This window comes from Nannospalax galili, unplaced genomic scaffold (genome assembly GCF_000622305.1).
Source record: "Nannospalax galili isolate Female #2095 unplaced genomic scaffold, S.galili_v1.0 scaffold485, whole genome shotgun sequence".
Lineage (NCBI taxonomy): Eukaryota > Metazoa > Chordata > Mammalia > Rodentia > Spalacidae > Nannospalax > Nannospalax galili.
The window spans coordinates 1,011,120-1,036,062 of record NW_008354534.1 but is presented as its reverse complement, the minus strand read 5'-3'; the positions used below and the strand labels follow the sequence as shown (position 1 = coordinate 1,036,062).

The window sequence follows — 24,943 nt, the reverse complement described above, 5'->3', positions numbered from 1 at the left end:
TTTTTTTTTTTTTTTTTTTTTTTTTTTGGTCTTTTTGAAACAGGGTCTCCCAGTAGTCTCAGCTGGCCTGGAACTTGCTGTGTAGACCGGTCTGGCCTCAATCTCACAGACATCTGCCTCTGCCTCTGCCTCCGCCCCTGCCTCCACCCTGGGATTAAAGGTGCACACCCAGTTCCACCTTACTTTTTGAGAACAAGTCTCTCACTGAAACTGGAGCTCACTGATTGGCTAAACTGGCTCACCAATGAGCCTCCAGGGATCTGCCTGTCTCCACCCCAGCCTCCCTGTGCTAGAATTACAGACATGTACAAAGTGGGGCTTTTATGTGAATGCTAGGAATCTGAACTCAGGTCCTCATGCTTGAAGGCAAGCACTCTACTAACATCCATCTCCACAGCCACTCAAATTTGTTTAACAGAGTCAAGATACAAGAATGTAATAAATGATCAGTAAATGTGATTGTGATTAAAGGAGTTTCCCCCAAAAAAGTGCTAATTTAATCGGACTTCCCAAGAAGGAAACTTGGTATTTAGAATGAAGGAAATAGGAAAGAAATGAGCATGTAGATTTCAGGAAAGTTCCTTGGGGGAAATAAAAGTCATAAGGAAAGGTGAATTTCAAGTTTTAGACAACCTTCCAAGAAGAGAAGGATTCGTATTTGGTGTGTTGAAATAGGAAGTTCTGAAGAGTAAGATTAACATTTTGGGGCTCAGGGGATGGCTTGGTTGATTTTAAAAAAAAATCTTGCCAAACAAGCCTGAAAATATGAGTTTGATCTCCAGAACCCATATAAAAAGCTGGTTGGATGCTTTGGCACCCATCTATAATCCCAGCACTCCTACACTGAGATGGGAGTCAGAGATAAGAGAATCATCCAGAAGTTCATGGGGCCAGCTAGCCTGGCATTTGTAGCACAGTGGAAAACAAGAGAGATCTTGCCTCAAAACAAAGTGAAAGTAGGGAACTGATTTCTTCAAAAACCCTCTGACCATGGCATGAGTACAGGAGAAGATATCAGTGGTAGTGGACAGTCCTGGACTCTGCATACTTCAATAGCAACCTGCCTGATGAAATGCGCTCACTGATGCAATACTGGCATGACTGTTATGGGATACCAGCCACTTTCTGACTGGACATGGGGCCTACTCCACAGGAGAGATTTCATTCCTGGAACTATAAACATGGTCAAAAATGCATAACTGGGGCTTCAGAGACGCCTACTGTTGTTTTGCTAAATGGTCATGTTGTCAAACTGCCTTCTAAATTTTATGTTTATATCCACAGATTTGTGTAGCTCTCAACTTTGGTCAGATACTTTTTTGCAGTGAATAGCGGTTGATGCAAAGACTTATAACTGCTACTTATACTCAGTTTAAGTGCTAAGTATAAGTTCTCAGCTGTGGATGAATCATCTATACCAACCTATCCTCACCCAAGAATCAGGGAACATCTCAGAAGAGGGGACAGAAAGAACATAAGGTCTGGGGGATGGGAAGAAGAGTTTTCCAATGCTGACATCTATACATGACATGGCTGTTACATACATTAACTCACAGCAGCTATGACCTGGCCAATGCCTGTAAGATCAAGCCAATCAGAATTTCCTTCGGGGGGGGGGCTCCTGAGGAACCCCTTGGCAGAGAAGCTTTTGGCAGTTGATGGCTGCTGAGGGAGAGAGAGTCATTCGGAGATGTGGCTACTGGTAGGGTGCCCATGCCCCAGTGGATGGCCCCAGACCCATGAGCATATGGGTAGCACTAATTGAACTCAGGGAGTTATTAATAACAAAAAAGAGGACATAAAGTTGGGAGGAAAACAGAGTGGGGGGCCCTAAGGACAGTCAGAAGGAGATGGTGATGGATGGATATGATCAAAACACGTTATGTAAATATATGGAATTTTCAAAGAATAATAAAAATATTATTAAAAATAAACATTAAAAAACTTGAAGAATAACATTTGCCTCTCAGATGAGATTTCACAGCTCCTTTCCTAGGACCCCCCAACAATAATTAGAGGAGTTCATACAGTAGCTGTTTAATTAGTGTTTGCTGATTGACAGAATTCCAGTCAAAGACCTGGATTTCCATTAAGCTTGTATTATCAAAGACAGACCCCACTGGAAAGCAAAAACTGCACAATTTTATTTCTCATCCATCTTTTGTGCCTTTTCATGACCACTGCTGTTTAGAGTCCAGAAAAAAAAAAAATGTATTGCCAACGAAGTCATTGCCTCATTAGGAAGCAGGATCTGAAACCAATTTTTCAGAACAATGACTCGTTAAGTGGTGAAAATGCAGTGTTTAGTCATGGAGAAAATAAAGACAGATTCACCATGCAATTTGTGTTTTTATATATATGCTAAGAGATGAAAATTTAACAAGTGAAGGGAGCTAGTCCATTATCAAATCTCTCCTCCTTCAGAAAGAAAAACAAACATATTCCATAATGCACACAGCAGAAAAGGTTCTTCCTTCTCCCCTCACCCCCCAATATTTTCTTACTTAAAATTCAGAACAAGTGTTGGCCTTACAAGAAGGTGAGGAAGCTCAGAAAGGAGGACATATACAGCTGAAAGCAAATCTCTCTGTGAAGGGCATGGGCTGAGCATTTTCAGGTGAGGGCATGTGGCGAGCAGTCTTTCAGAGTTCTAGTGGCTGCTGATTTCTTCATGAAGGACAGAGAGGCCCCAAAGCCAAGGGAAAAGCTACAGAGTCCAGAGAGTGAGAAATCACCTACAAACATCAGGGAAACAGACCAAAGATGAGGTCCGTTTTGGCTAAGGAGTATCTCAGAACAACTCCTCGAGAACAGCTTCCATCCTATTATTTATGTGATCTCTGAAAGATAAATGAATAAAAAAGAGAAACTATTTGACTCCATCCACTAAGAAGACCACTGAAGGCGACAGGAAGGTGGAATCCCAATGCTCCTGTATCATCTTGGCATAAAACAGAAAATACCCTGCGATCTTTCTTTCCATGGTCCAGAATGCATAGCTCAGTGATCATTTTCTTTCTAGAGTAACTGCTTTCTCCCTGCTCCTGGCCACACATCTTAACCATCAACTTCAACAGATTAGCCAGCAGATTTGTGCCATATATCACAAGGGAAACTAGGTCAGATAAACAGAAGCGGCTCTACCCAGATTGATGCTCACCCAAAGAAAAGAAACACCTAAAACGGGTTCTGTAGACATTTAGTCCACCATCTCAGAGTCTCTTGTTCCTTTACTCTTTTGTCTGTTGTGTGTGCCATATGTCCATGTGTGTGCGGAGGACAGAGGAGGAAGTTGGGTAAACTGCTCTATCTTTCCTGGCCTTGTGCCCTAGAGACAACATCTCTCTGAACCTGAAGCTAAGCTGGCAGCCAGCAAACCCCAGCCATCCTCCTGCCTCCACCCTCCAGAGGGCTGGGGTTCTAGGCCCTCCTGTAGCCAGGACAGGCTTTTTACAGGGGTGTTAGAGATTTGAACCCAGGTCCTGATGCATGCACAGCAACCATCTCCTCGGCCTCCATATCAGGTCCTTAATCTAAAATATAATGTCAACAAGACAACAGAAGGGGTCCCTGCGGGAGGAGGCGTCTCAAGCTGCTATTGTTTGCCTGTCTCTGGTGGTCTCAGCCTTGTTGTGCTAAAGAAGAGTTCAGAAACTGTTTGGGGCAGCATAGCTCTAACTGAAAGGCACAGGCATCATTCTCTCCTCTTGTTACCCTTCCGGCTCTGAGAGTATTCCATTACTGCAACATAAGAAGGAATGGAGTACTGATGCCTGCTCCCACATCGATAAACCTTAAACACATTATGCTCAGTGAAAGTGTAAGAGTAAATATATTGTGTGATTCCATTTACATGAAATGTCCAAACCAGGAAAATTCATCGATAATGAAATCAGATTGCTGGTTACCATGGGGATGGAGGAACTGGAGCTGGGACGCTATTAATGAGTATGAAGTTTCTTTGGGAGCGATGAAAATGTTTTGAAATTGGGTAATAATGCTTGCACAGCTTTGGGAATATAGCAAAAGCCACTGAGTTGTATACTTTAAATAGGTAGATACTAGATTTTATGAATTTTATCTCAACTGTAAAAAATGTTGGGCAAATAGACAAAAAGTGTTCATAAGTAAAGTTTCCAGAAATAATTTAAGAGAAAGGAGAAAACAACCCAGAAAGGAAAGCTAGTTTTACAATTGCTCCTGCCTTCCACTGTGCTCTGAGCTAGAGGCCTGCCCCCGGACCTTCCCGGAGAGAGGCTGCATGGCAGCCCTGAAAACACATTGCTCAGGCCCCCTGCTGCAAGGACAATGACTGCTGGATGGCCCAGCTGCTGCTTCTCTGGATTTGCCACCACATTTGCACCAGGCTTCTGCTGGCTGCTCCCAATCAGTGACTGAGTGCAGCAGGGTACTAACGCAGGCCTGTTCCAGCAAGACCCAGAATCCTCCAACAGGCAACTTTGGCTCCAGGATTTCCCAACCACCTGGCATCTAAGAAGTTTAGCACTGGCTCTTTGCAGGCCAGAGCTTATGACAGAAAAGGCGATCACAGCTGATCTCATTAATATTTACAGAGATGATGGAACACAATGTAACAACGGCTGGGCAAGTGGGCCAGTCAAGGAAGCTTGACATAAAACAAGTGTGGACATAGCTAATACTCCATGGCCTTCCTGGGACAAAATAGAGGAAGGGCCATGCAAAGAGCTGTTTAGCCAGGCATGGTAGCCCACGCCTTTAATCCCAGCACCCGGGAGGCAGAGGCACGTGGATTTCTGTGAGTTCAAGACCAGCCTGATCTACTTAGTAAGTTCCAGGCAAGCTGAGGCTACAGGGAGACCCTGTCTCAAAAAATAAAATAAAATAAAATAATAAAATAAAATGTGCTGTTTGCTTAACATCTACAAGAAAAAAGAAAAATAAAAATACCAGAGTATCATATAAACTCACCGTAATGGCGACAGCATGTACAAATCTCATGCAAGCTCAAACCAGACAAAATCCCAGCATAGACATGGGGAAGCGGGTAAGAAACCCCACCCAACCAAAGGAACTTTTGGCAACCAATGGCTGCTGGAAGGTGGAGAGACAGTCTCTTTCAAGGATGGGACTCTTGTTAGGTTAACCGGGTCCAGTGGATGGACCCACACTGAAAGACATTTGGGGACACAAATTAGACTCTGTAGGTTTTATTACATATATAATAGAGTACATTAAATTGGGTTGGGAGCGGTAAGGGAAGGTGCCGGTAGGGGAAGGGATCTAAATACCATCAAATTATATTGTATGAAAATCAAAAAAAATTCAATTAAAAAATTGCAACAACAAAAAAATACCAGAGTTTGAGGTTCAAAGGTGTTCACCCCAATAAAGAGTCACTTTCCCTTAGCAGTTCTCAGTCTCAGGACGATTTTTAGATCTACTGCTGCCTGAAACAGACCAGGTGGCCAGGTCACTAGGACCCATGACAGCACAGCAAGTGCATACCAAGACTCCTCCAGTCCTCTTCAAAGGATTCAGGTCTTTTTACATCTGCTATTATATCATGGGGATAAAGAAGTTTCTAGACTTTCTGAGAACTACTGAACACAGAATTAGCCTTGAAAGGCAACAGAGACGACAGAAGTCTTCCCAGAAGGTAGGGTTTCAAATAGTGCACTGAGTCATGCACTTTGTGAAGAAATAGAAATAGCCAGAACTGAAATTGTTTAGAGATTTCTGAGTTGTGGCAAATAGTCTGGAGTCCAGAAAGATGTGTAGGGTGGTGCTTCCCGGAACTCCCTTGCCTTAACAAGGCAATCACAGCCAACAGTCTAAGAAGGGTATGATTGTCAAGGGCTCAGATCCAAAAATGAAAATCTGAGTCACGCAACCAGTAAGTTACTACCGCCTTACCAAGGTGTACAGCTGAGGGTGAAGAAGACAATGGCAGAGGGAAAGGTTGGGTGCCAGTTGTGACCCTGACCCAATCACAAAGACAGGCCCAGTAGTTTGTCCCACTAACTTCTGCGTTCTCCCTTAGGAAGAGAGGCTTATAAACAAACAAACAAAACAAAGAGGAGCTATGAACAAACACTTCCCAAATCCACATAGTGAGGTAGATTTGTATATTTCAAGGAGTGGTCAGTGACAGCCACAAAAATGGACAGCAGTATCTCCTGCTGAAGAGTGTGTGATTGATCAACAGGCCCAGCTAATGACTAACCCTGTGGGGTATCAAGGCAGGCTCAATCAGGTAAGAACAGAACTACCAACTAATGCTGGCTGGATTTCTCCCCCACTGTCCTGGATGAACCGCTTTTGGAAGTGTGATGTACTCTTCATACCCAGTTCTTCCTCCCTTCCCTCACTCCACAGATGTCAGACCTGCATCGTGGTCTGTGTCTCCAGTTGCTCTCTTCCCCAGGGGAATCTCTTGCATGCCTAATGCCATCTGGGGGTCTGCATCAACACGGGCTGCTTTTTAGTTGGGCTAAAATGAGTGGAGATAGCTTTGCGAACAAGGCACTTTGTGGATAGAAAGAATTTTTATCATTACCCACTCTGCCCAAAATAGGTGTCATTATTACCTCCTGCCAGGAGTTGAGGGGTGATTGAGTGGAGTGCACTAGCTATCATCTGAAGCACTAGAAATGATGAATGAGCTAAATCTCCAAACTGTGCTATCAGTCCTCTTTATCCACTCAATTGCTCCTCAAGAGATGGTGTGAATACCTGACAGTCCCTTACACACACTGCCAAGAGTGCTGGGATTCAGAGACCTCTGAGCAACTCTGGGTTTCTTTGGAATTCATTAGGCTTTAATAAAACATTGGTGATTTGGGATCACCTCACTACCCAGTGAAGCAAGCATGGGCAGCAACATCAGGGCCGGGCAGCTTATTTTTAACAGTCTCACATGTCTCCTTCCTGGGACCCTCTTGTCATACCTGGAGGCTTCTCTGAACACCCTCTAAGTATAAATGAGTGATGGCAATTTAATATGCTGTCTCTCTCAAGGGCTGAGCACTCTGAAATGAGATGTTTAAGGGGTGGGAACTCTTCCCCTGTCTCTTGTTAGCAGATCCCTCCTGGGCACAGAAGTCAGTGCTAGGGTAGCTGAAGCTTTTCAATTGGAGGTCATTTTCAAATATCCAATAACCAATGAACACTTCAAAAATGACAGACAAGTAGGGTAGGGATTGGCAGTCCGTTCTCGAGAGAAAAGAGGAGGCCCAAAGGTGAAGATTTGCTCAAAACTTACAGGGTCAGGCCCTGCTTTGCTTAACCTTAGTTCTTTATCCAAGCCTAAAGAGCGTTTAGTCTTCAGGGGTTTTGTTATTGCTTTGTTTTTAAGATTTATTTATTTCTATTGTAGGTGTATGAGTGTTTTTCCTGCATGTATGTATGTGCTCTGTGTGTGTGCCTGGTGCCCACAGAGGCCAGAAGAGGGTGCCAGGAACTGGAGTTACTGTTTTGAATCACAGTGTGGGTGCTGGGAATAGAACCCAGGTCCTCTGTAAGAGCAGCAAATGCTCTTAACCACTGAGCCATCTCTCCAGGCCCAGTCTTCAGGTTTTTTTATTTACTGTTTACCATTCAGATGATGGTATCTGGCTGGGGATGCAGCTCAGTGGGAGAGTGGCAGAATGAGCAAGACCCTCATTCTTCCCAAACCCCCAGCACTACAACAGAAAAAAAAAAATCAAATTTAATCTTTTGCACATGTATCTGTGTGTGTGCATGTGTGTTTGCACATGCATAAGCATATGTGTATGGGAAAGGTATACATCTGTGCACATGCATGTGGAGGCCCAACGCTGATGTCCACAATCTTTCTTAACCTCGCTCCACTTTGTTTCTTGAAGCAGGGTCATTCCCTTGAAGCTAAAGTTCGCTGATACAGTTGGTCAGCTTGCTTCGGAAAGCTGAGTCTCTGCTTTCTGCGTCTGGGAATTACAGGCAAGCTACCATGCCCACCTGGCATTTACCTGGGTGCTGGGTATCTAAACTCTGGTTCTCACCCTTGTACAGCAAGCACTTTATCCATAAACCACCTCACCCTCCCAGCCCCTGATCACATCTATTTTACAAACCAAAGCAGAGGAAATAATTGATTGTATTAGATGCTCCACCCTAACATCCCTTCAAAAATGAATCACTCCACCTAATAGCCCTATGGGAATCACCCTGGTTGAAGACAGCTGCATTGCCAAGGTTATGGCACCTGCATTCAATGACGTAGGAGTTTGAAGGCTTGACTCCGAAGCTTGGGGCAATCCCAAGGGTCATCCCTTCACAGATTCCGAAGTCCCACTGAGTCAACCCAGGGTTCTGCTGAGATTGCATTACAGCTCCGCTTGCTCCTTCCTCTTCCACAGACTTCCATCCTCAAGATAATTTCTACTCCATCTGCTGCTGATCTTCAACTAGCACCAGTAGTCTAAAACAGCAGACCCTAGGTTAGGATTTTGCAACTGAATAACCCAACTGACAAAGAAGATCCCATGGCTGTGGTAGGCAGCACAAAGGGCATTTCATTTTTTAAATGAATACACTGGGTTGAATACACTGGTGGAAAGTAAGGCATTATAGATCAAGCATTAAGAGAAATACAGGCAACAAAGTAGCAATAAGGTCAGTGAAATCCAGTGGCTGCTGCTAAATACATCTGACCCTGTGGAAAAGCAATGGAAAGCTGAGAATGATGAAACTTCCATTGAAAGCTGGGTGTGAAAACGGGAGGGTCTGTTTCAAACTCTCTTCTATGAAGAGAGTTTTACCATCTGCAGCTAGAGAACAGAAAAAGCCAAGGGTTGGGCTGGCCAGATTGGCCAATGGGTGGAGGTGGTTACATGCAGACCTGAAGGCCTGAATTTGATTCACAGATCCCACAAGGTGAAAGAAGACTCCCCAATGCTGCCCTCTGACTGGCACATCATGGCACACTCATACAAACGTATACTCAATCACAATCAATCAATCAATCAATCAATCAATAAAGTAAGTAAGTAAGTAAGTAAGTAAGTAAGTAAGTAAGTAAAGAAAGAGAAGAAGTCAAGGGTAAACCCAGTTCCTGATAATAAAAGCAGTTGATTTCCAAAGACTGGAACCACAGCAGGTTTGCTGTGCCAAGGCCAAACTCAGATGAATTTTTGAAGCTAAAGTTCACTGATACAGTTGGTCAGCTTGCTTCGGAAAGCTGAGTCTCTGCTTTCTGCATCCGGGAATTACAGGCAAGCTACCATGCCCACCTGGCATTTACCTGGGTGCTGGTTATCTAAACTCTGGTTCTCACCCTGAATTTGATGTTATTACACATAGAATGGAGACCTATGGGTTCTTCGAAATGTTGAAGTGGCCCACTGGTCCCCATCCCAGAAGAGAGCACACCCTCCTTCTTGAAGATAATGCTGACTTCTTCCAGGAAAACAGCATGTGCCTCCCTCTCTGACACCACACCTCAAGATGCACCCTCAAGATGTCTCCCTCCTGGCCAATATGCTTTCAATTTTTTTGTTTTGTTTTGGAGTTTTAGTTATTTATTTTTATCCTATTTTCTTTTTATTGTATGCATATGAGTGTTTTGCCTGCATGCAAGTGCACCACATTCACACAATGCCTGTGGAGGCCAGAAGAGGGCACAAGATACCCTGGAATTGGAATTACAGATGGTTGTTACCTGCCATGTGGGTGCTGGGAATCAAATCTGAGTCCTCTGCAAGAGCAGCAAATGCTCCTAACCACTGAGCCATATTGCCAACCCTGTAGTCACCATGCCATAATGTGGTTTAAATCACAGCATAATCCATCTATGTAACAGCAATGAGCAATTGTAAAGACTAAGCACTCCTTATGTTTAAGCAGCCTGCAGGGAAGTGGTAAGACAGGAGCAGATGCTGTGGGCTGATGGGGGAAGAAGCCTATACCACACAGGAGCTGGAAGATCTAGCCAGCACACCCTGACAGGAGAGCAGATAGGACACATGAGACTGGGTTCCAAGGGTCCTGGATCAAGAAAGGGAAACATAAGGATGAAGAATGGAGGTTTATTGCTTTGGGAATGCTCTCCTGGGATACATGATATAAGTTCCTGGCAAGCAGCCCAGGCAACAGGCCGCATTAAGTGAAACAGGCATACAAATATTGCTACAACCAATGATGGAAAGGGAGATTAAAAGACTGGGAGGTGGAATATCTGCTACTCAGGACCAGAAAACCTACGAGAGGACTATGTCACTTGGGAAGATTCAGCGAGGTTGCGCTGCTTACCAAACCATAATAAAATAGATCAGCATCATTGAGAAGAGGGTAGTGGATGTCCTCTGCAGGCCAGAGCTAATAGCAGAGATTCCATTATAGAATGGGACTTGTTTACAGCAATGAAGATGAAAGTGACAGGACCTTTCTCCCAAGACCCTACCTTGTCCCCAGTCAAAAGAAGCCAGGTGGCAATGCTTACCTGTCAGAGGGCAGATGAGTATAATTCTCATGGTAACAAAGTCGAAGGAGTATGGGGAGGGATCTAAGATACCAAATTATGGAAATATAAATAGACCACAGGATCCCTAGGGAAGAATCAAATATATTACTCAATTCTATTATGTAAAGATATTACTCAAGCTGAAAAATGAAAGAAATCAAGGATAGGTAATCAAGAGGCTGAGGGCCATTGCCCTGGTCATAGGATCATAGCCACTTGTCCAGTTTCTGAACCTGACAAACAAGAGAAGGTAGCCCCCATCAATGGAACGACACTGTAACATCATGACACATATACATGGTAATGTTTCCAAACGAACTTATAGCCACTTATACAGGTAACCACATAAGAAAGGCAACAACATGAAAAGATAATCAGACATAAAGTCCAAGATGACGTTAATTTCCAGAGTCCTAAAGTAATGACTCAGAGGGTCATTGAGGACTTAAATGAAATTAGAGGTCTGGTCCAGGTCCAGTTCCCAGGGGGCCAAGTAGGTTTGCAATCCACATAGTGGTCATTTCTCTGATCCGCATACATTTTACTAGAAAGACATACTTAGTATTTAGTAGAACCACCATATTGATAATTTGGCCTCTGGGGCAAAATGTGAAAACCTCTGGAAACTGTCAGTTCCATAAGCTAACACAGGGGATGCAAGTCAGCCTTGCCTCCAGGGGAAATATGAAAATCAATGAATCCAGATCAGAAGAACGCAGAGACACTTATCTTCATCATCCTTCCCCTAATTCACCAGCCTGGTTTCTGCCAAATATGGGACAAAGTCTAAAGAATCAAAGTGGGATTACTATGAATGCAACCAGGTAACAAACAGCTCATACTGCAGCTGCACACCCGGTGTGCTATCTCACAGAGCAGACTGAGATGGCCTCTGGGACATGGTGACATTGTAAAATCTGGTTATTCAATTTTCTCTTACAGAAGACATGATCAGAAACAGTTCACATCCACTTAGAACAAACACAAGTATTCATTTGTGATCTTGTACATGATGTACGTTTATAATCTTGTCCTGCAGCTGTGTTAACTCTCCTACCAAACCACCAGACTCTCAGCCAGATCAGCCTGAAAATCCCATAAGGCATCACACTGACTACTGTGTGCATAACAGCTATGCCAGTCTGGCCAGATGGACAACCAGCTAGCACGTTAAGGACTCAGACAAGTACGCCCTTCAGAGGGCGGGAGACAAGTCCTACAAACATTTATAGTCTGCCACATCAATAGAATCAGTTATTTCTGACATGCCAGCATGTCCCCTCCAAAGTTAAAGACAAAATGATTATATCTCATACCTCACACTAAAAAGAAGAAAAAATAATAATAAGCCATGTTTAGTAGGCTTCTTTGGGTTTAAAAAGTCATGATACTTCATCCCAGTGATGCCACTGCAATCCATGTACCAGGTGACACGATAGGCTACCAGTTTTGAGGATTCAGCAGGAAATAGCCCTGTGGTAGGTCCAGGCTGCAACAAAAGTGCCTTTTCCTCTCTGCCCATATAACATAGCAGGTGAGAAAATCCATCCTAAGGATTTTTTTTTTTAATGCCCAGTGGGAAAAACCACAATATAAGAACTTAGAGCAGAACAAGGTGATACCCTCTCCAGCAGAAATGCAAACACTTTTCAAAAACCTGTTCCTGGTGTAGTAAAGATGAAGTACCCAGGGTGCTACACCAAATAGAATTACATCTAGAACAACCCATTATGTACTGGGTTCTGTGAGATCGGCCAAATTACAAGGTTGGCAGGTCCAGCAGGAATCCATTGAACGACAGAAGCGGTACATCTAGTACAGAACATGAGTAGAAGCAGAGGTTGGAAGCAAGGTGCATCTGCAGGTGCCATAGGCCTGTTCATACAACACTGCTTCCCATCACCCACCCCCCAGCACTACAACTTCATACGAGGGCCATTCTTTTATGATGAGCTGATGAAAGCAAGCCCAGCTTGGTTCTTGATTAGTTCATGATCCAGATACAAAGTCTGGTTGCACTCAGTTGGCAGAGGTAGGAGGGCCACGAGTTCAAAGCTAGCCGGGTTTCTCAGCAAGACTCTATCTGAAGAGATAAGAAAATGTATGAATAGCCAGGCGTGGTAGCGCATGCCTTTCGTCCCAGCACTCAGGAGGCAGAGGCAGGCAGATCTCTGTGAGTTCGAGTCCACGCCTGGTCTACATAGTGAGTTCCAGGACAGCTGGGGCTACAGGGAGACCCTTTCTCAAAGACAAAAAAAAAAGTAAATGTATGACTGCAAATCAAAAAGAATCTGTGTGTACATCTCACTCATAGATTGAAGGACAGTAACAGAAACATAAGTTACCTGAGTTTGGCTAAGATACCTTGGTGTCATAGTTTGCTTTCTGTTACTGTGATAGAACACTAAATTCAAGTTGAGGAAAAAAAGGGTTTATTGCATCTTACACTTTATAGTCCATCACTGGGGGAAGCAAACGCAGACACTCAAGGCAGGAGCTCGAAGCAGAGACCATGGAAGAACACTGGTCACTGGCTTGCTTCCTCTGACTTGTTCAGCTACACTTCTTATACAGCTCCTGGCCCACCTGCCCAGAGATGGCACCATCCAGTGAGCCGGGCCCACCTACATCAATTAGCAATTGAGAAAATGCTCCCCACAGACATTGCTACAGGCCAATCTGAAGGATGTAATTCCTCATTTGAGGTTCCCCCTACCCAAGTGTCTTTAGTCTGTGTCAAGTTAACAAAAACTGACCAGTACTGCTCCACCCTTTGTCAACCAGACATCAGCAAATGGGCCGGGCTGCTGAGCCTACAAGAGGTAGACAAGCTGCCCAGCACCCACTGCAGGTCTCCTAAGGGAGGGTGGAGGTAGATGAGGTGGGCAAAGTGCTGATGCCCACCAGGTTAAGAACAGAGCCAGCAGCATCTCTTGGGAGGAACTTGATCCCTGGAAACTGTACACTTTGGTCCTCATGGACCCGGATGCTCCCAGCAGGGAGTGGCACCATTTTCTGGCAGTCAACATGAAGAGCAATGACATCAGCACCGGAACTGTCTTCTCAGACTATGTGGGCTCCGGCCCTCCAGTGGTACCGGCCTCCATCACAAGGACAAGCCGCTGAGGTGTAATGAGCCCTTTCTCAGTAACCCAACTAGAGCCCATGGCAGCAAGTTCAAGGTGGCTGAGTTCTGCAAGAAGTCCCACCTCTGAGCCAGGGTGGCTGGTGTTACCAGGCTGAGTGGGGTGACTGCGTCCCCAAGCTGTATGAGCAGCTATGTGGGAAGTAGAGGCCACGGTGCCTGCACAGTCCTGGGGATCCCACAGTGTTGTCAGGTCGAACAATGCACATCATTCCTCCTCGTTCCCATCCCACCCCATATGGGGGTCCAGGGCCGTTAGAATAGTGGCTTAGGGTGACTCTTCTGCTGCCCATCCTTAAAATTCTAGGTGCACGTCCCAGGTTACATTTTGAGTGAATTAATCTCCATCTGGGGGGATGTTTGGTACTTGGTGGACTCATTATGTTGTTAAAAGAGTAACAACTCTGAAAGAAAAAAATCCAGGTAAAAAGACCAGGTGTACAGGAAGAGCCAAAGTTCGGAGGTCTTTAAGGTGGTTTAAAAATAAGACACAGGTTTCCCTGTCCCTGCCTCTGTTCTGAGTCCAGAGCCCTGCACAGTGGCCGCATCTTCTGAGGTGTGGTTCTTAGGGTCCCATCTCCCACAAAGGCAACTGGAGGCTAAAACCATGCATGTCAGGTGGCCCCTTTAAAGAGCAAAGCTGTTATACCCAGGCCTGGCCTGCTGTAGAGCTGGGTGACACTTATCAGGAGTCTGCAAATCAGTGGCTGCTGAGTAAGTTGCTTCTCATTGATGTGTGTAAAGCTAATCTGGAGTGGCTCAATGTTGTGTTAATTCTGTTTGCTGGTTTTCAAATTTAAACAAGGCAAAAAAGAAATTCAACAGTTTGGGGGGTGAAGAAGTGGCTCAGCAGTTAAGAGCACTGGCTGCTCTTGCAGAGGACCTGGGTTCAATTCCCAGCACCCACTTGGAAGCTAACAACTATTTGTAACCAGTTCCAGGGGGTCCAATGCCCTGTTCTGTCCACCACAGGCATTGCACAACACAGGTGCACTTACACACATGCAGGCATAACACTCATACATATAAAATAAAAATAAGCCAAAAACAATTAAAAATAAATAATTTTTTTTTCCTTTTTTTGGAGCTGAGGACTGAACCCAGGGCCTTGCGCTTGCTAGGCAAGCACTCTACCACTGAGCTAAATCCCCAACCCAATAAAAACTTTTTTAAAAAAGACAACCAGATAAACAAAAGTTGGGAAAAGACAGGATTAGTACTCACCCAGTAAAGGCAAGTGTGAAATACTGAATGTCAAAATCCTGACATAGGGCCTGGAAAGACGGCTCAGGAGTTAAGAACAGTGGCTGTTCTTGTAGAGGACCTGGGTTCAATTCCCAACATCCACATGGTGGCTAACAACCATCTGTAACTCCAGTTTCAGGGGATCTGACACCTTCTTCTGACCTCCGAGGGCATTGCATGACATGGGAGCACTTATACAATGCAGGCAAGACACTCATACACATAAAATAAAATAAAAATAATGAAAAAACTTTTATGTGTATGAGTGTATCGCCTGCATGTATGTGAGTGCACCCGTGTCATGCAACGCTGCAGCAGTCAGAAGAGGGCTTCGGATTCCCCTGGAACTGGAGTTAAGGACAGTTCATATCTTCCATGTGGGTGCTGAGAATCGAACCCGGATCCTTTGCAAGAGGAGTCAGTGCTCTTAACCTCTGAGCCATCTCTCCAGCCCCAAAATAATGAAATGTTTTTAAAATCCTGACATATTGGTTTAATATCTTTAAAAATATTTTAACTTTTATCCCTGGGAACAGGGGTTCACAAAAACATGAATGGTAAATACATATAGTAAGTAAGCTAATGAAATTTAACACTGAAAATATGACATCTTGAACCTACTAATTAACCAAAACCATGAAGTCTCACAAGTATTAGTAAGGGTATGAACCAAGGGGAACTCTTTTTGCAGTACTGAGGATTGAACCTAGGGGCTCATGCAAACTAGACAAGTACTCTACCACTGAGCTACATTGCTAGTTCTTGAGAAAAAAGAACTTTAGAAAGTAAGTAGGGCTGAAAATGAACATACTTTTTTAAAATCCAGCAGTTCTAATCTTGGTATAACCTTGCATCAGCTAGAGCCCAACAGAAAATCAGAAAGCGCTCTGTTTGTAACAGAGGGTAATTTATACAGAGAATTGTGGCAACAAGTGATAGACATCTAAGAAACCAAATGGGATGATGATGTGATGGAAATGTCAGCAACAATAGGAAGCTATTAGCACACTTGGGCTTGACAGGTGTCAACAAACGATGACCTACTGGCCAAACCCAGCCTAGTGCCAGTTTCAGGAAATAAAGATTTATTGCAACAAAGACATACCTGTTCAATGAGTTGCATAAATTGTGACAGAGAATGCATGGCCCATAAAGCCTAAAATACTTATCCTCTGGCCCTTTATGGGGGGGGGGGATAATGACCCTTAGGCAAAAGAGAGACAAAGAGAGAAAGGGGTGTTATGAAAATGTAGTCAGTGGCCTCCTGCCATAAGCTAGAGTCTGAGTGAACCTGCCCAGGGTCCAAGATACTGCTCAAGACAGAAGGAGGGAAACACCTGGCTCATGCCCTCCACTCTTCCCATGAACTAGGGTCTCCCACTTACCAACCCAGCTGAAACAAAAGACTGAAACACATGGCCAAAGGGTGACTGACAGCCACAGGAGATACAAAGCAGGGTGACGGAAAAGCAAGCAATGTTCTGAGAAAAAGTCAAAGCAAGAACTACAAATACTTCAGGGGAACTTCCACAGCCGCATCAGGAAACAGGGAAAGAATGCTCTCACAGCTTTCTTGGTATGGGATAGGGGGTGGAGGGAGCTGGGAACAAGCAAAGTCTCCAGCCACGAGAAGGGCTAAAAACACTGTGAAATAGTCACATAACACAATACTGCACTACAGTGGGAATAGACAAACTACAACTATACTTAGTAGCATATATGTATATATGTATATAAAATGCTAAGTGGAAAAAAAATCAAGGGGCTGGAGAGATGGCTCAGCACTTAAGAGCAGTTGCTGCTCTTTCCAACACCCACAACTAACAACTACTAACAACTGCTTATAACTCCGGCTCCACGGCCCTCTTCTGACCTCCCTGGGCACTCCTACGTATGTTGTACACATAAATACATAGACACACTCAGGTACACATAATTTTTAAAAAAAAATCAATGTACCCCCAAATGTACCATATGATAACCAAGCATAGTGGCACAAGTCTATAATCTCAGCACTTAGGAGACATGTGTTCCTGAGCTATATAACAAGACTCTATCTCAAAATAATAATAATAATTTACCATAAAGTTCAAAAGTATAAAACTAAACAATTTGTTTGGGTTTGGGAGGGCGTCTTTTTTTGAGACAGTCTCTCCTTGTAGCCCCACCTGGCCTATAACTCACTATGTAGACCAGGCTGGCCTTGAACTCACAGAGATCTGCCTGCCTCTGCCTCCTGAGTGCTGGGTTAAAGGCATGTGCCACCACACCCAGCTTTGTTTAGGTTCTTAAAAGACATTTATTTTTATTGTACGTGTTTTATTTTTATTTATATATGTGTACCACTTGCATGTCTTGTGTCCACAGAGACCAGAAGAAGGCATCAGATCCCCTGGAACTCGAACTATGGACGGTTGTCAGCCACTATATTGGTGCTGGAAACAGCCTGGGCCCTCTGGAAGAGCAGCACACACTCTCACCCGCTGAGCCATCTCTCTAGCCTGCAATGCATTTACTTCATGACACCTGGGATCTGCAGCTCTGTCGGTGTATGATCTTTAACATATGATCTTTATCCCATCTCAGGTTCCACCCTCTGGATAAAGTCCATCTACTTTCAAGATATGATTTCCCCTCTCCCTATATCTATCAGCAGCAAGCAGTTCAGTAGTAAGGGGTAGGGCCCCCTGAGTCCCTCCTGCATCCATGCCTGACTGTTGATGGGCACATTCTTACACAGATCCAGTGCAGGCTGCTGTGAGTTTGTGATCAGAATGGCTGTGTCTTATCCAGAAGATGGTATTTCACAGTCACTCTTCCCCTTGTTTTCCAGTTCTTCCGTTCTTTCTGCCCCCTCTTCTTCAATGTTTCTTGAGCCTTCCTTCAGATGGTATAAACGACTTGTTTAGAATGGAGAATTCACCTGTCATTCTCAGCACCTGGTGCAGCCATGATTCCCTGCACTTACCACCATTTGCTAGAAAGAGAGGCATCTCTGATTAAGGTTGAGAGTAGCATTAATATTTAGAGGGAAGCTTAACCCTATGCCAATTTAGTTAAACAACAGCATTCAGTTCCCACCTAGGGAACACCCCGATTGTGTGTGTGTGTCTGTGTGTGTCACTGTGTGTGTCTGTGTGCTTAACCAAGTTTCCAGTACCAGACATGTATTCCTTCCCAGGGAGCAGGTCTCAAATCCAATCTAAGAGCAGGTGGTTACTCCCATGGCCATAGTGCCACTATTGCATAAGTGCATCCATCTTGCTCAGCAAGTTGGTCTCAGAAACCAAATAAACAAACAGTAACAAAAAGAATAGCTTTACTGTCCTTTCATTCCTAAACAAAAAAGAACTCTTGTGGGATTGAGGGGTTGGAGGTTCCTTTGTTTTAGAACTTGAAAATGTTATGCCACGTCCTCATGACCTTCATAATTTAGGACACGAAATTTGTTGCCATTTAAATCAATTTTACTGGGAATCTCACATTTATTTTTGGCTACTTTTAAGATTTTTTTTCTTTTTTGCTTTTCAGAAGTTTAATTATGTGTCTTAGTAAATACTTCTTTGCACTTATTCTATTTGGAGTTTACTCACTTTTAGAATATATACGTTTTTTGTCTTTCACCAAACTAATTTTTCAGCTATTGCTATTGTTTATTCCAAAATCTCTTTCAACACTATCCTCTTCCTCCCCTCCTTATAGGATTCACATGCTATAAGTGTTCATCCGTTCATTAATGTTCCATAAATCTCTAAGGTTCTGATCAATTTTTTCCGTCTATTTTCTTCCTGTTGTTCAAATGACTGAATTCTATTGCTCCATCTTCAATTTTATTGATTCTATTCTCTAGCATCTCTGCCCCAATACTCAAGCTATCCAGCAAAAATTTTATTTTAATTACTGGGTTTTCAAATTTTATAATTTCCATTTGGCTTTTCATAACTTTCTTTGCTGACATTTTCTATTTTTTTTCACTTGTTTAACGAGAATCATAATTGAGCTTTGCAGTATTTTATGATGGTGACTAAAATTCTTGCCAAATAATTCCAACACCTGATTCATCTCAGTATTGGCATCAGCTCATGGTCCTTTTTTATCTTGAATTGTGGTTTTCCTCATCTTCACATGATGGATAATTTTTTGTTACTGGATACTGGTTTCAATGACAGCTAAGTTTTGAGAGTCCTTGCAGTACTGTTCTGATCGGCTTCATTCTTCTGATGCTGACAGAGTCCCTGCTCAGTTCCTGCTGGTGCCATCTGTAGGAGCAGAATGCTGCAGGTCCTTGAGCCACCTGCTATTGCTGAATAATCTTCTGGGGCCAAGGGGTTGAACAGAAGCCACTGGCCTTGGGACTCCTCATGCCAGTGGGTACAAGGCAAGAGGAACCATGGAAAAATGATGAAGGGAAGGCATCGCCAATAGTCAGTTTTTAAAAGGTTTCTATAAATAACTATAACTATATAGTTTTCTATAACTATAAATTTGTTATGCATAATGCCTTTTGCATATGGCATCTTGGGATATGCAAAGAAAAGGCATTGTGCTTCATGTCTTGACAAGCATTAAGCATCCTAAGGAGGTAAGACCTGTCTACCACCTAGAGTTTGAGTTCAGAAGAATAATGTTAAGTCTAAAGGTGATCAGAACATAAACATACAATAATTCACAGACCAGAAGGAAGGTAGGGGTTCAACTCAGCTTTCTGTGCATTTCTAAGAATTATACATCTGTGATGTGAGAGCTTAGGCAATTAGAAGGTAAGAGGCGTAACTGACCCTCTACCTATCATTCTCTTATATAACATGGTTAGCCACAAGACTACTCCCTGAAACGTTTCATGAGTACAAATGATAATAAAAACCATTAGCGATACAGGGTAGACTATCTGGAGAGAAACAGCACAAAGGGAGAGCAAAGTGCACTCTTCTGCAAAGACACCATACTTGACCTTCTACAGACTGAAGAACATCAATATGTTTTGAAAGCCCCTTCTTTATTATAATCATCAACATATTAATTGTACGAATTAATAGGATTTATTGACATTTCCATACCTGCATGTATCATGCATCAATCATGACCACCACCCTTCTCCTGCCCCTTCCTCTCCTCCTTTCTCCCTCTATTTTCTTAATAATAGCCATTCTAATGGTCCTAAGAAAGAATCACATTGGAGTGTCACTTTGGTTTGGGTTGTTTTTGTTGTTTTGTTTTGTTGTTGTTGAGACATGGGCTCCCTGAAGCCACAGCTGGCCTGGAACTTCCTGTTAACCAGTCTGTCTTTGCTCTTGCCAAAATCCACCTACTTCTGCCTCCCCAGTACTGGGATAAAAAGTGTGTGTCACTACATCTGTCTATGGTTGTTTTTTAATGTTTGTTTTTGTTTGTTTGGGTTCTAATTTTTTATTTTATATATGAGTACTTTACCTACATGTAAGTGCACCCACACATGCAATGCCTACAGAGGCCAAAAGAGGGCGTCATATCCCCTGGAACTGGAGTTATGGATGACTGTTAGCTGCCATGTGGGCACTGGAAACTGAGTGATGGTCCTCTGCAAGAGCAACCAGCTCTTAACCATTGAGCCATCTCTCCACTGCTTTGAATTTTTTGAAGCAGGGTCCAGTTCAAGCTGGACTTGAAGTCACAATTATCTTGTCTCATCCTCCCAAGAGCTAGGATTACAGGCATGCTCTACCATACCCAGTTTTCATTATACTTTTTAGTTGCATTTCCCAAATGGTAATGGAATGGAGCAGCTTTGTTTTGGTTTCTTTAGACAGGTTTTCACTGGTAGTTCTGGCTGGCCTGGGACTTGCTATGCAGGACAGCCAAGTCTCAAACTTGTGACAACTCTCCTGCCTCTGACTCCCAGGTACTGGGATTACAGATATGTGCCACCATGCCTGGCCACTGAGCATTGGTCTTTTGAATTTCTTCTTTCAAGAAATATCTATTGGTATCGCCTGCTCATTTCTTGGGTTTCTTATTAATGTTTTTACATTACACATGTTTAACATATATACTTGTATATTTTGGATATTAAACCTCTATCAGATGAATAGTTGACAAAGATATTCTCCCTTTCTGTAAATTGTCTCTTCACTCTGTCGTTTCTTTTTCTGTCCAGAAGCTTTTCAATTAGATACAGTCTCATCTGTCAATTCTTACTTTTTTTTTCCAGGGCTTTTGGAGTCCTATCAAGAAAAATCAGAACCTATGCCAAAATCTTGAAATGTTTTCCCTATTTTCCCCTACTAGTTTTGGAGTTTGAGGGTTTCATGAAGGTTTTTGGTTCATTTCAAGTTGATTTTTATGCAGAGGTCTAGTTTGGTTCTTCTGCATGTGTATATCCAGATTCCCCAGCATGCTTTGCAGAAGAGGCTATCCTTTTTCCAATATATTTTTGTCAACTCTGTCAAGAACCAGTTAGCTAAAGATGTGTGAACTTCTTTCTAAGTCTTTTCTTCTGTTCCACTGGTGTGTATGTCTGGTTTGAATGCCAATACCAAACTGTTTTTGTTACTATAGTTCTGTAATATGTTTTTAAATCAGATATAGTGATGCCTCCAGGACTACAGAGCTCTTTACTTGATGGTTTTTCTACTCAAGTTTGCCATCAATTCAAATTATCGTATTTTAGAATTTTTACTCAAGAATTACCATCAATTCAGATTATCATATTTTAGAAATTTTTAAATTCTATGTAAATATATATATATATATGATTCTACTGAAACTTTGAAATTTTTAAGATCTTTATAGGCCTTCATCATATATGTAGAGAATACATGAAATGTAAAATGAGGGAGACTGCCAGAGAGTGCCTGATTCCAGCCTCCATGTGGTGAGCTTCCCCCTACTTTGGGACCATCTGCAGCCCCTCCCACTGCTCCAGGGCTTAGGCTTCCCTGCTGACTATCAGGGACCAGTTCATCCATCTCCCATCTCCTCTTCTTGGACCTTGGCACTATCCATATGAGGCTTCTGAAGGGCTCCTAACTAGCCAGGGCCACTTCACCCTCCTGGAGAGCTACCAAGTAGCCCGACTGGAGCCATCTGGTCCCTCCCAAATAAAATCAAAAGAGAGAACCTGAAGCCTAGACCAATCAGCTTTTCACACCCAATCAGAAAGCAACCAAGGTGCATCAATAATACAAGCAGAATCAAACTTCAGTTCAACAAAGGAAGGCTTGAGTTTCGTACTTGAATCACATGCCAAAACCACCACAAAAAAAGATATTATGAAAAAACAAAATAATACGTTCCCACCAAACACCATCAGTCCTATAGAAGAGTTCTACAATGAGAAACCCCCTAGAGCTAACCCAGGATACAGAATTTAAAAGAACAACCATAAACACGATCGAAGACTTCAACTAATTTAAAGAACACATAAACAAAAAAAAAATCAAAGAAATAAAAGATAGGGATAAACTCCTGACTGAATTCACAAAAGAGAAGAAATATTGAAGAAAACTCAGGCCGAAATGAAGAAGGAAGTGAAAAATTCAATAAGCCACTTTGAAATGACAGGAGAAAGTATCACCAATCAAATGCATAAAATGGAAAACAGAATATCAAGATTAGATGATAAAGTTGAAAAACTGGATCGCTCAAGCAAATATGAAAATCTTTTTAAAAAACAGGACTGGAGTATGCTCATATGAACCTGCATCAAGGGTGTCAGCATGCACAAGACATGCAAACTCAAGCAGACAAAAACCCAGCATAGAACTGTGGAAATGAGCAGTAGGCCCCAATCTTAGCTAAAGAACTATTGGGCAGCTGATTACTGCTGGGTGAAGAAACGCTAATCTTTAAGGGAGTGATTCTAGATAGACTAACTAGACCCTCAAGTGGATGAACTTGCACTGAGGGACATCTAGGGACACGAATTTAACTCGATAGGTCTTAACATAAATGACAGAATATGTGAAATCTGGGGGACGGGGGTGTCGAGTCTATGGGAGGGTGCTGGTGGGAAAGGGGTTATAAAGATAATTAAAATGTTGTGAATGAAATACACAAAAATTCAATTAAAAATACACCAAAAAATGAGGTCATATTAACAAGGACCTTGAAGGTGGGCTGGGGAATTGACAATTAGAGCATCATACATCTTTAATACAATAAACACATTATTAATAGTAAAAAAAGAAATGTAAAATAAAATTAAATTTTAATCTAAGTGGACTGCGGGTATAGTTCAGTGGTGGAATGTTTGCCTACCATGTGGTAAAGCCCTAAATTCAATCCCAAGCACCACAAAAAAACTTCAATCTGATTTATCAATTGATATGTTTTTCAAATTTCAAAACTATGTTCTCTTGCCTGAAGAAAGGAGACATTAAGAAACCTCATTAAAAAAGAGAATAAGTTATTTTAACATGGTTTAAAATTTGGGGGCTGGCAAGATGGCTCAGCTGGTAGAGGCGCTTACTGCCAAGCCTGACTACCTGAGTTCAAACTCTGGAACCACATGGTAGATGGACAGAACCAATTCCTGAAAACTGTCTTCTGATCTTCACATACATACTATGGCACACATGTGCACATGCACACACACATGCACAGAGAGAGACACACGGGGGGGGAGGGGGAGAGGGAGGGGGGTATTTTAATCCATCTGGACAAGATAAAGGATCTGCTGCTTACTGTCCATAAGCAATTTGATTCTGTAAGAATAAGATCTACAAGGTGAAAATCAAACAGTATTCCAAATGATTGAACCAAATCCCAAAGCTATAAGGCTAAATTCCTTCAAAGAAACAGTAGACATCTTCCTACTTTTCCACAGAGGAAAAGTAGTTAATGCCCCTATGAAACTCCTGCTGAGCTGGACCATGTTGTACAGAAGAAGAGGCTCTGAAGTGGTGATGTAGAGGTAGAGATGGGGGAATTACTCTAATAACTGCACAGGCTGACCCCATCTGCTCCTGTTAGTGTGCCTGGGTAACGAAGAGAACTGACTCATTGGAGAATGATAAATAGAACAATCACAGGCATTTGCAAAGTATTGATTTCCTTGGGATTTCCACAGGCTTTCATGTGAATAATCTAATTTATAAGCAAGAGTTCCTATGATGAGTCTGAGAAGTTCTTCTCCTACAGAAGTCTGTGGTATTCCACACATCTTCTGAACACCAAAGGGAGAAGGTGCAGGCTTCCTCGAGACCACATGGAAATGTTCCAAATGAATGGCCTCTGGACGACATCAGAACAAATGGCCCAGATTACATGATGGCCCATAGTTAAGTTATTAGCTGTGTCCAATCCACCCTCGAATCTAATTAAATCTAAATAATTGTTGCTAATATAATTTAAAATATAGAAGCAATTGTCAGATCATGCTTGAAAGAAATAATACACAATGTACGATGGTAATTTAATAATGATAAAAGCAAGCATTTATTTACTATGTACCAGGCCCTATACTAAATACATGTCATTCCTCATTAAGTCTTACAGCTACCCCTGGATGACCATTATCTCCATTATCCAAAGAACAATATTGAAGCAAAGATGTAAATAAGATAAGGGAAAGAACCAAGAATAAAACTTGGATGATCTGGCCCCAGAATTCTTAACCATCATTCCGTACTGTCTCTCAATACTACTAATAAGAAAATATAATAATCATATTAATACTAGATCTTAAAATTGGGAATTTCAGGGGAGTGAAAAAGGAATTAAGGAATACAAATGTTCATTTTGTTCAGGAAAAACCGGCCTATTTCTTGTTTTCCTTTTGGGATGGGGTCTTGCCCACACTGTTCTTGAACTCCCAAGTTCAAGTGATTCTCCTGCCTCAGTCTATCAAAGGCTGTGAATGTAGGCATGGAACCATGACCAGATAATTTCACTCTTGAATTGAAGAAAGAATGCATTCAGATGTTAGAGAGTTGGGAGGAAGTTTAGAGGGGATGGTTGTTTTGATAGGATTGTACCTTAGAGGTCAAAGCTCAGTGGATATATAATTCAAAATGTTCATTTTATATAAATTTTACATCACAAGGAAAACATAGCTATTAAGCTAGTTGATGTTCCTGGGGTACTATAGTACTGAGGGGAAAGAATATAAATAT

General features: G+C 42.5%; 1 pseudogene; it reads left to right on the top strand.

Annotated features, from left to right (window-relative positions):
- The first annotated feature begins 13,110 nt into the window (after nucleotides 1-13,110).
- Nucleotides 13,111-13,754, top strand: LOC103749043 (annotated as a pseudogene).
- The last annotated feature ends 11,189 nt before the right edge of the window (nucleotides 13,755-24,943 follow it).